Genomic DNA, 12,007 nt, shown 5'->3' on the forward strand with positions numbered 1-12,007 from the left:
ACTGTATTAGCTCCTCTGCAGTGGGGACATCAAATACTTTCAAGTTTTGGGTTTCCTACCTATCCCCATACCTCCGCTATGTACTCTTCCCTTAGTGTGTGACTCAAGTCCAACAACGTTACTGCCTTTGCCCTAGATCTAAAGTCTGCATATGAGGGAGAACATACGATTTTTGGTCTTCTGAGCCTGGCTAACTTCACTCAGGATAATGTTCTCCAGTTCCATCCATTTACTTGTGAATGATAAGATTTCATTCTTCTTCATGGCTGAGAAAAACTCCATTGTGTATGAATAACACATTTTCTTAATCCATTTGTCAGTAGTGGGGCATCTTGGCTGTTTCCATAACTTGGCTATTGTGAATAGTGCTGTAGTAAACATAGGTGTGCAGGTGCCTCTGTAGTAACCTGAGTCACTTTCCTTTGGGTATATCCCTAAGAGTTGGATTGCTGGATCATATGGCAGATCTATATTTAGATTTTTAGGAAGCCTCCATATTGTTTTCCAGAGTGGTTGCACTAGCTTGCATTCCCACTAGCAGTGTACTAGGGTTCCTTTTCCCCACATCCTTGCCAACACCTGTTGTTGGTGGGTTTTTTTTTATTTATTTACTTTTCTGACACTCTACTTTTGTTTTTTAAAATTATTTGTCTATTTATTCACATGTGCATACATTGTTTGGGCCATTTCTCCCCCTTGACCCCCCACCTCCCCTTGCTTCCAGGCAGAGCCTGTTCTTCCCTTTTCTCCAATTTTGTTGAAGAGAAGACATAAGCATAATAAGAAAGACAAAAAGTTTTGCTAGTTGAGATAAGGATAGCTATACAGAGAGATTCCTAGCATTGCTTCCATGCACAAGTGTATTACAACCCAAGTAGATTCATCTCTACCTAACTTTTTCACTAGTTCCTGATCCCCTTCCCATATTGACCTCTGCCACTTTATGTTTTCTGTATTAGCTCCTCTGCAGTGGGGACATCAAACACTTTCATGTTTTGCATAATAGCTATTCTAACAGAGGTGAGGTGGAATCTCAGTGTGGTTTTGATTTGCATTTTCTTTATGGCCAGAGATGGTGAGCATTTTTTCATGTGTTTTTTGGCCATTTGAATTTCTTCTTTTGAAAAAGTTTGGTTTAGTTCAGTTACCCATTTCTTTATTGGTTCATTGAATTTGGGAGAGTTTAGTTTTTTGAGCTCCCTGTATATTCTGGTTATCAGTTCTTTGTCTGATGTATAGCTTATAATCCACATTTTCTTGATCCATTCATCAGTTGTAGGGCATCTGGGTTGTTTCCATAGCTTGGCTATTATGAATAGTGCTGCTATGAGCATCAGTGTACAGGTGTCTATATTGTATCCTGACTTATGTTCTTTTGGGTATATGTCCAGGAGCAGTATCACCAATCATATGGTTGCTCTAAAGTCTTTTGAGGAATCTCCACATTGCTTTCCATAATAGTTGTACTAATTTGTATCCCCACCAACAGTGTATAAGGGTTCCTGTTTCACTGCACCCTCACCAGTATTTGTCACTGTTATTGTCCTTGAATATGGCCATTATAACTAGGGTGAGATGAAATTTTAATGTAGCTTTGATTTGCATCTCTTTTATAGCCAGGCACGTTGAACACTTCATGTATTTATTGGCCATTTGTAACTCTTCTTTTGAAAATACCCTTTTCAATTCACGTCCCAGTAAATTTTCCCTGTTGGGCACCTGTTCCTCTCAAGTCTTCTGCTGGTGGTCATGTACAGGGAGGAGGACTAGAAAAGAAACAGGCAGACTGTGTTCTGACGATAAGACAGGAGGAAAGGATGGCAAAGCAGAGAGATAAAACTTTAAGAATTGAAATATGAAGGTCACATAACACTGGGGAAATGAAATAGCCAATAAAGTCACATGCAGCCACATGTGGGTTGAGCTTTGCTTTTTGCTTCTGTAACCTGGTTGCAAGGGTATATAAGGTGAGACCCCTTTGTTTTCAGGGATCAGCCTTTGGACATGAGACCACTGGATCTGTGCCGGCACAATAAAACGTTGCCTCCTGCAAAACTGCCTCAATGTCCCGTATCTCAGCTTGAGATTCCCGCAACAGTCATGCGAGCTCAGATGGAGATCTTGCTGGGACTCCCTTGGGCTGGAGGGGTTAGGGTAGGAGGCGCAGTCACTGTTGCTAGCACCACCACACAGTGCCCCATTCCCTGTGACCTCTGTGGGCTGCTGCTGTGTCCCAGTAAAATTTCCCTGCTGGGTACCTGTTCCTCTCAGGTCTTCTGTTGGTGGTCACAGGAGCTCAGGTGGAAGTCGCTCAGGCTCCAGGGTGTGTGTGTGGGATCTCACACCCTCCCCTCCAGGCAAGTTCCCCGCCCCCACCCGAGGCTCCAGAGAGAGCTTATGTTCTAGCTTGGGTCCCCATAGCTCTCCTCAGCAGATTGCCCGCTGGGCACCTTTGTTGTTTGGGCACCGATCTTCTCCACTTGGTTCTTGTGGTGAAGGTTTTCAGTTCAATCAGCCTTGCTGGGGGAGTGGGAGCCAGTGCTGGGCCACAGTGCCACTGGAAGTGCAAACCTGCAAACATTTCTCCAGGTATTTTGTTGCTTCAGTTGATTTAGGTTTGGGTAGAGTTCTCCTTCTCACTGCCTTTGGGTCTGGGATGTGTCTTCTAGAGCCCTCTGTTTCCATGTTCCTTCAGGTTGTGGGAGCTCTGGAGTTCTGAACTGTCTTGACTGCTACCTTGAATCTCCCAAAAGATAATTCTGCTAACAACTGAAAGTGTTTATTGTCAGCCAATAATGAGCAAATGAAGTTTATAAGATTATTTAAAGGCATATAGAAATAATCTCAGAATAATATGTGTGTGATATAACATATATATATATATATATATGTTACACATATAAGATCACATATGCATGATGTAGGAATAACTAATAAACATTGGAAATGATGTTAATTTCAAAATAGTGCTTGTATAAATGCACAGTATTAAAATGCACAATTAAAATACTATAATACATAAAGACAACAATCACAAGTACTGTTTGGAACTCAAAATCTTTGCATTTATTTTATTTATGAAAATAAATATTAGTTAATTTGGAACCCTTTTGTTAAAACTGAATAAAATATGAGTGCAAAAGCTCTAAAACAAAAGTAAACACACTTAAGTATCTTCTACATTTGTAAATATTAGAAAGCACTTCTAAATAAGTAATGGATAAAAACGTCTTAGTGTAATTTAAAAACTAATTAGGTTCTGCCTGGGGAGAGGGAGGAGGCTGGGGGCAAGGGGGAGAAATGGCACAAACAATGTATGCACATATGAATAAAAAAAAACCTTAAAAAATAAAAGTGAATGATAACAAACAGTAGATACTAAGAGGAGGAGTAGTACTAATATTGGAATGAACACAAAATATCCATTCTTAAATGCTTATATAATTTAAAAGGAAAGGTTGAATATAAAAGAACCAAGTATTACATCTATTAAGTATTTTTTGGCATGCTGTTGAAGTGGATTTTCTACTATTTGTTGAGGATTTTTGTGTGTATATTCATTAATGTTATTTTTCTGTAGTTTTGTTGTTGTGTCCCTGCCAGGCTTTATTTGCAGGCAATACTGACTTAATAATATGAATTTTAAAAATCACCTTCCTTTCAATTTTATGGAATAATTTTAGAATTGGAACTTTTTGTTAAATTTGGTAAAAATGCATAGTAATAAACTTAACTAAAGAAATGAAAACACTGTACAGTTAAAATTGCAAAACACTGATGAAAGAAATTGAAAAAGCTGCTAAATGATGGAAATCCCTCTTATGTTCATGGATTGGATACTATCCAAAGTAATTGACTGATTCAGTGCTATCCCCATGAAAATAATAATGACATTCTTCAAGAAACTAAAAAAAAAAAAAAACCCTAAAATCCATATGGAGCCACAAGAAAATCCAAACAGCCAAAGTGATTGTGTATAAAAGTACAAAGATGGAGATATCTCAATACTTAATTTTTAGACATACTATAGAACCATAGTGACAAAAACAACATGGTAGTGGCATAAAAGCAGACACATAGGCCAATGTAACAGAATAGAGGTCCCAGAAATAAACCCACACATCTACAGCCACTTGCTTCCTTTTTTAATTTTTTTATTCTTTTATTCACATGTGCATACATTGTTTGGGTTTTTTCCCCTCTGCCCCCCCTCCTTCACCCTCTCCTTCCTTCTCCCCTCAGTTACAGGCAGGTCTTGTTCTGCCTTTATCATTAATTTTGTTGAGGAAAAGAGACAAGCCTAATAAGGAAGACAAAGCATTTTTGCTAACTGAGTTGAGGATAGCTATACAGAAATTTTCCTAGCATTGCTTTCGTGTACATGTGTTATGACCCATGTTGATTCATCTCTAACTGATCTTTATGCTGGTTACTGATCCCCTTCTCATGATAACCTCTGTTGCTTTGAGGTTTCTGTATTAGCTCCTCTGGAGTGGGGACATCAAACGCTTTCATGTTTTGGGTTTTCTACCTGTTTCTATGTCACCCAAATGTGCTCTCCCCTTATCATGTGATCCAAGTCCAACCACATTGCTGCATTTGCCCTAGATCTAAAGTCTGCATATGAGGGAGTACACATGATTTTTGGTCTTCTGAGCTTGGCTGACGTCACTCAGAATGATGTTCTCTAGTTCCACCCATTTACCTGCAAATGATAAGATTTCATTCTTCTTCATGGCTGAGTAAAATTCCATTGTGTACAAGTACCACATTTTCTTGATCCATTCATCAATAGTGGGGCATCATGGTTGTTTCCATAACTTGGCTACTGATTCTTGACAAAGGTACCTAAAACATATACTAGAAAAAGGACAGGCTCTTCAACAAGTGGTGCTGGGAAAACTGGATCTCCATATACAGAAGAATGAAAGTTGACACCAATCTCTCATATTTTTGTATAAAAATTAATTCAAAGAGTATCAGACACCTAAATATAAGGTCTGAAACTCTAAAAGTAGAAGAAAACATATGGGAAATACTTCAAAACATTGGCAAATGCAATGGATTTCCAAATAGGACCAAAAAATTCATAGGAAACAAAAAGATTTGCAAATGAGCCTATAGCAAACTATAAACTTGTGCATGACAAAGTTATCAATGGTTATGATACAACCTGGAGAATGGGAGAAAATATTTTCCATCTTTTCATCTGACAGGGTATTAATATTCACAAGATATGAAAACTCAACAAACAATATAAAAACAAATAATCCAATAAAAATCAGCAAAAGCTCTGAATAGAGACCTCTGAAAAGAAGAAATAAAGATTGTGAATAAATATATGAAAATTGATCAATATTATTAGTCACCTAGGAAATGCAAATGAAAACTATAATCAGATACCACATTATGCAGTTAGAATAGCAATTATCAAAAACGTGAAATTACCAAATGCTAGTGAGTATATGGAAAGGAACTCTTGGGAATGTAAATTAGTACGGCTATCCTGAGAATAATATGAAGGTTTGTCAAAAAAAAACTCAACATAGAGCAATAATTTGATCCAGATATCTCATTCCTGTGTATACATCCAAAGATAATGAAATCAGTATGTTTAATGTCTTCATTTATGCATTTCTCACAATAACCAAGAAATGACAACAACCTAAAATTAATCAACAGATTAGTGGATTAAGTAATGTGCACTATATGTACACAGTGCAGTATTATTCAGCATTAATAAGAATAAAACCCTGTTATTTGCAACAGAACAGACAGAACTGGAAGACCTTATATGAAATAACCCAAATGCACAATATTATTCACATTTACAAATACTACACTGAACCCTATTAATATACACAATTAGAATGCTAATGTAGAAATTAATTAATAAGATAAGTACCCAAGTGGTGATGTTAGAAAATGAAACTTAGGGGGGATTCCAAGATGGCGGCTAGAGGTAGGAAGCAGAAAGAGAGCCTCCTATAGTGAAATATTGGAGAGACTCCGGAGACACACTTTGCAGGCATAATCACTGAGAAAAGGCATAACTTTGACCCCTCCACATCTCCAGCCGGCGCAGAGAATCTCCACCTCACATTAAACGGAGAAATGAGGAGGGCCCCCGGGGCCGCCAGTGGCCGGCACCCAGATGCTTGGGAAGACGCGGACCAGGTGAGCTTTGCGGTACTGCAGTACCCCCACAAACAAGCCTGGGCCAGAGCAGCATAGCCCCCTGGACAGACTGACCTCCACCCGGGAAAAAAAAGAGAAACTGAGTAATAAGCAATAAGAGCAATTAAGACACGCTGGAAAGAGGGTGGGGCACCCTGAGCACTGAAGATTGGGGGAAGGGAATCCTTCCCGGGACTGTAAATAAACAAGCAAGGCAGGCTGGAGAGCCTCTGGCGGGAGCGGGGCACACACACAGCAACCAGGAGCGGGAAAGCTTGTGAGAGTGGTGGAGGGAGAAAAACTCCACAGGAGAGGAGGGAAGACCCACTTCCCACGTGAACTGTAAATAAACATGGTGGCCAGCAGGAGCAGCAGCACCACCCAGTAAGCAGGAGCAGGAAAGCTTGTGAAAGTGGCAGTGGGAGGAAAACTGCACAGGAGAGGGGGGAAGACCCACCTCCCACATGAACTGTAAATAAACACGCAGGCCTGACAATGCGGGGTCAGTGTCACCTTTCCCAGTGTTTGGAAAGGGGAAAGCCTGTAGCAGAGGCTCCTGCACAGGAGAACTCTGAGCAAACAAAGCCTGTGGGACTAGGTGAGTGCTAAGTTCACCCCAGAGATCTGCATAAATAATGCTGCCAGCTACAGCAGGCTGAGAGCAACAGACAGGCAAGCCACAGTTGCAGATACCACTCTCAGAACTGTCTCCAGACTCTTTTTTTTTCTTTTTCTCCCTACCTTTGATGAGAGAACAACCGAATTACACCTGCAAGCCAAAAAACGTTCTGAAACTGAAACTGTATTGCATTTGAACTTGGGACACTTGGTGGGCTTTGTGTGTGTGTGTGTGTGTGTGTGTGTGTGTGTGTGTGTGTGTATGGTGTGTATAGTTTTGTTCTACTTTATGCATCCCCTTTGATGAGACAACTACAGAACAACATCTGAGGCACCATCTCCAGGACTGGAGACTGAGACGGACACCCAAATTACTAAGACTGAAACTGCATTGCATATAAACTTGGAAGTTTTTTTTTTTTTAATTTTCTATTTTCCATTTTATTTTAATTCATTTTTATATATAGATATTTCTTTCATTTACTTATTTTTTATTTTTTTATCTTTGATTTTCAATCCTCTCTCTGTCTCTCTAATGTCTGTTCAGCTTACTGTCAATTAGTACACTAACGTTCCCTGTTTATACCTTTGAAACTTTCTTATCTGAAACCTTGTTCTGCTTTCTCCCTCTTGTCTGTATATTTGTTTTCCCTTTTCTTTAACTTCTTGCTTTCCATCTCAGCTCACCCTTCCATTCAAAATATTACCATTGTTATTATTACAAGCTAAAAATACTTAATTGCACACAGTACAGGGACAGTAACAACACCAAAGACAACGATGGGAAGACAGAAAAAATAGCGAAACCAGTTTCCCCACAGCAAAAATTTAGCACAGGAACCAGAGGGGAATGAAGAGAACAGAAACTCAGATCCAGACTCCAACAAAATGAAGATAAACTATGCCAAAGGACCCAATGAAGCCCACAAGAATAATTTAAAAGAAGACATACTACAGGTACTTAATGAGAATTTTATAGAGATGGTACTGGATAGGGTCAACCAAAATGTACAGGAGACACTCAAGAAATTCCAAGACAACAAAAATAGAGAATTTGAAAAAGCAAGAGAAGAAATAAAGGAAACCATAGAAGCACTGTATAAACACCAAAGTGAAAGAGAGAACAATATGAATAAACAGATAAATGAACTCAGGACAAAAATAGACAACATTAACGAGGAAAACTGCCAGGATATGGAAAACCTCAGAAAAAAGAACGAAACAGAGCTGCAAAACAAAACGGAAGGCCAATCCAGCAGAATAGAACAAACAGAAGACAGAATCTCAGAATTTGAAGATGAAATGGTAATTAAAGGAAAAACCAAAGAACTACTAATTAAACAACTCAAGACCTGTGAAAAGAAAATGCAAGAACTCACTGAGTCCATCAAAAGACCAAACTAGAGAATCATGGGCATCAAAGAAGGAGAAGAGGTGCAAGCGAAGGGAATGCGTAATATATTCAACAAAATAATAACGGAAAATTTCCCAAATCTAGAGAAAGATATTCCCATACAGATGCAAGAGGCCTCCAGGACACCAAACAGACCAGATCAAAATAGAAGTACCCCAAGACATATCATCATTAAAACAAGTTCAGAAAATAAGGAAAGAATATTGAAGGCTGTAAGAGAGAAAAAACAAGTAACATACAAAGGTAAACCCATCAAAATCACAGCAGACTTCTCAATAGAAACAATAAAAGCAAGAATAGTGTGGGGTGAGATCTTCCGGGCAGTGAATGAAAATAACTTCAACCCCAGGATACTCTAGCCAGCAAAGCTATCATTCAAAATAGATGGAGCAATGAAAGTCTTCCATGATAAGCAGAAACTAAAACAATATGTGACCACAAAGCCACCATTACAAAAGATTCTGCAAGGGATCCTGCACACAGAAAGTGACACCCAACTTAACCATGAAAAGGCAGGCAGCATCAAACCACAGGAAAAGAAAAAGCAAGACAGTAGAGAGTAACATCAAGTTAGGTACACACAATCAAACTTTCAAACAACTAAGACAACTAAATGGCAGGAATCACCACATACCTATCAGTACTAATGCTTAATGTTAACGGACTTAATTCACACATCAAAAGACACCATTTGACAAAATGGATTAAAAAAGAAGATCCAACAATTTGTTGCTTACAGGAGACTCATCTCACTGACAGAAATAAGCATATGCTTAGGATGAAAGGCTGGAAGAAGATTTACCAAGCCAATGGCCCCCGAAAACAAGCAGGAGTAGCAATACTTATCTCTGACAAAGTAGACTTCAAACCTACATTGACCAAACGAGATAAAGAAGGACATTCCATACTAATAAAAGGGGAAATAGACCAAAAGGAAATAATAATCATCAATCTGTATGCACCCAATGTCAATGCACCCAATTTCATCAAACATACCCTGAAAGACGTAAAAGCAAATATAAACGCCAACACAGTGGTTGTGGGAGACTTTAACACCCCATTATCATCAATAGATAGGTCATCCAAACAAAAAATCAATAAAGAAATCCAAGATCTAAAATATGCAATAGATCAAATGGACCTAGTAGATGTCTACAGAACATTTCATCCAACCTCTACATCTACACAATATACATTCTTCTCAGCAGCCCATGGAACCTTCTCCAAAATAGATCATATCCTAGGGCACAAAGCAAGCCTCAGCAAATATAAGAAAATAGAAATAATACCGTGCATACTATCTGATCACAATGCAGTAAAAGTAGAACTCAACAACAAAAGTAAAGACAAAAAACATGCAAACAGCTGGAAACTAAATAACTCATTACTTAATGAAGAATGGATCATTGATGAAATAAAAGAGGAAATTAAGAAGTTCCTGGAAGTCAATGAAAATGAAAACACAACCTACCTGAACCTATGGGACACAGCTAAGGCAGTCTTGAGAGGAAAGTTTATAGCCATGAGTGCATATATTAAAAAGATTGAAAGATCCCAAATCAATGACCTAATGATACATCTCAAACTCCTTGAAAAACAAGAACAAGCAAATCCCAAAACAAATAGAAGGAGAGAAATAATAAAAATAAGAGTTGAAATCAATGAAATAGAAACCAAAAAAACCATACAAAGAATTAATGAAACAAAAAGTTGGTTCTTTGAAAAAATAAACAAGATCGATAGACCCCTGGCAAACCTGACTAAAATGAGGAAAGAAAAACCCAAATTAGTAGAATTAGGAACGCAAAAGGGGAGATAACAACAAATACCATGGAAGTCCAGGAAATCATCAGAGACTACTTTGAGAACCTATATTCAAATAAATTTGAAAATCTAAAAGAAATGGACAGATTTCTAGATACATATGATCATCCAAAACTGAACCAAGAGGAAACCAAAACTGAACCAAGAGGAAATTAATCACCTGAATAGATCTATAACACAAAATGAAATTGAAGCAGCAATCAATAGTCTCCCCAAAAAGAAAAGTCCAGGACCTGATGGATTCCTGCTGAATTCTATCAGACCTTTAAAGAAGAACTGATACCAACCCTCCTTAAACTGTTCCACGAAATAGAAAGGGAAGGAAAACTGCCAAACACATTTTATGAAGCCACTATTACACTTATGTCAAAACCAGGCAAAGACACCTCCAAAAAGGAGAACTATAGGCCAATCTCCTTAATGAACATTGATGCAACAATCCTCAACAAAATAATGGCAAACCGAATTCAGCAACACGTCAAAAAGATTATTCACCATGACCAAGTAGGCTTCATCCCAGGGATGCAGGGGTGGTTCAACATACAAAAATCAATAAACGTAATAAACCACATTAACAGAAGCAAAGACAAAAACCACTTGATCATCTCAATAGATGCAGAAAAAGCCTTTGATAAGATCCAACATCATTTCATGATAAAAGCTCTAAGAAAACTAGGAATAGAAGGAAAGTTCCTCAACATTATAAAAGCTATATATGACAAACCTACAGCCAGCATTATACTTAACAGAGAAAAACTGAAACCATTCCCTCTAAAATCAGGAACCAGACAAGGATGCCCACTATCTCCAGTCCTATTCAACATAGTACTGGAATTCCTAGCCAGAGCAATTAGGCAAGAAGAAGGAATAAAAGGAATACAAATAGGTAAAGAAACTGTCAAAATATCCCTATTTGCAGATGACCTGATCCTATACCTTAAGGACCCAAAAAACTCTACTCAGAAGCTTCTAGACATCATCAATAGCAAGGTAGCAGGATATAAAATCAACATAGAAAAATCATTAACATTTCTATATACTAACAATGAACAAATGGAAAAAGAATGTATGAAAGCAATTCTATTTACAATAGCCTCAAAATAATCAAATACCTAGGTGTAAACCTAACAAAAGATATGAAAGACCTCTATAAGGAAAACTATACACTTCTGAAGAAAGAGATTGAGGAAGACTATAGAAAGTGGAGAGATCTCCCATGCTCATGGATTGGTAGAATCAACATAGTAAAAATGTCGATACTCCCAAAAGTAATCTACATGTTTAATGCAATTCCCATCAAAATTCCAATGATATCCATTAAAGAGATTGAAAAATCTACTGTTAAATTTATATGGAAACACAAGAGGCCATGAATAGCCAAGGCAATACTCAGTCAAAAGAACAATGCAGGAGGTATCACAATACCTGACTTCAAACTATATTACAAAGCAATAGCAATAAAAACAGCATGGTACTGGCACAAAAACAGACATGAAGACGAGTGGAACAGAATAGAGGACCCAGATATGAAGCCACACAACTATAACCAACTTGTCTTTGACCAAGGAGCTAAAAATATATGATGGGGAAATAGCAGCCTCTTCAACAAAAACTGCTGGGAAAACTGGTTAGCAGTCTGCAAAAAACTGAAACTAGATCCATGTATATCACCCTATACCAAGATTAACTCAAAATGGATCAAGGATCTTAATATCAGACCCCAAACTGTTAAGTTGATACAGGAAAGGGTAGGAAATACTCTGGAGTTAGTAGGTATAGATAAGAACTTTCTAAATGAAACCCCAGCAGCACAGCAACTAAGAAATAGCATAGATAAATGGGACCTCATAAAACTAAAAAGCTTCTGTTCATCAAAAGAAATGGTCTTTAAACTGAAGAGAATACCCACAGAATGGGAGAAAATATTTGCCAGCTACACATCAGACAAAGGACTGATAACCAGAATATATAGGG

This window comes from Castor canadensis, chromosome X, assembly GCF_047511655.1.
Source record: "Castor canadensis chromosome X, mCasCan1.hap1v2, whole genome shotgun sequence".
Classification (NCBI taxonomy): Eukaryota; Metazoa; Chordata; class Mammalia; order Rodentia; family Castoridae; genus Castor; species Castor canadensis.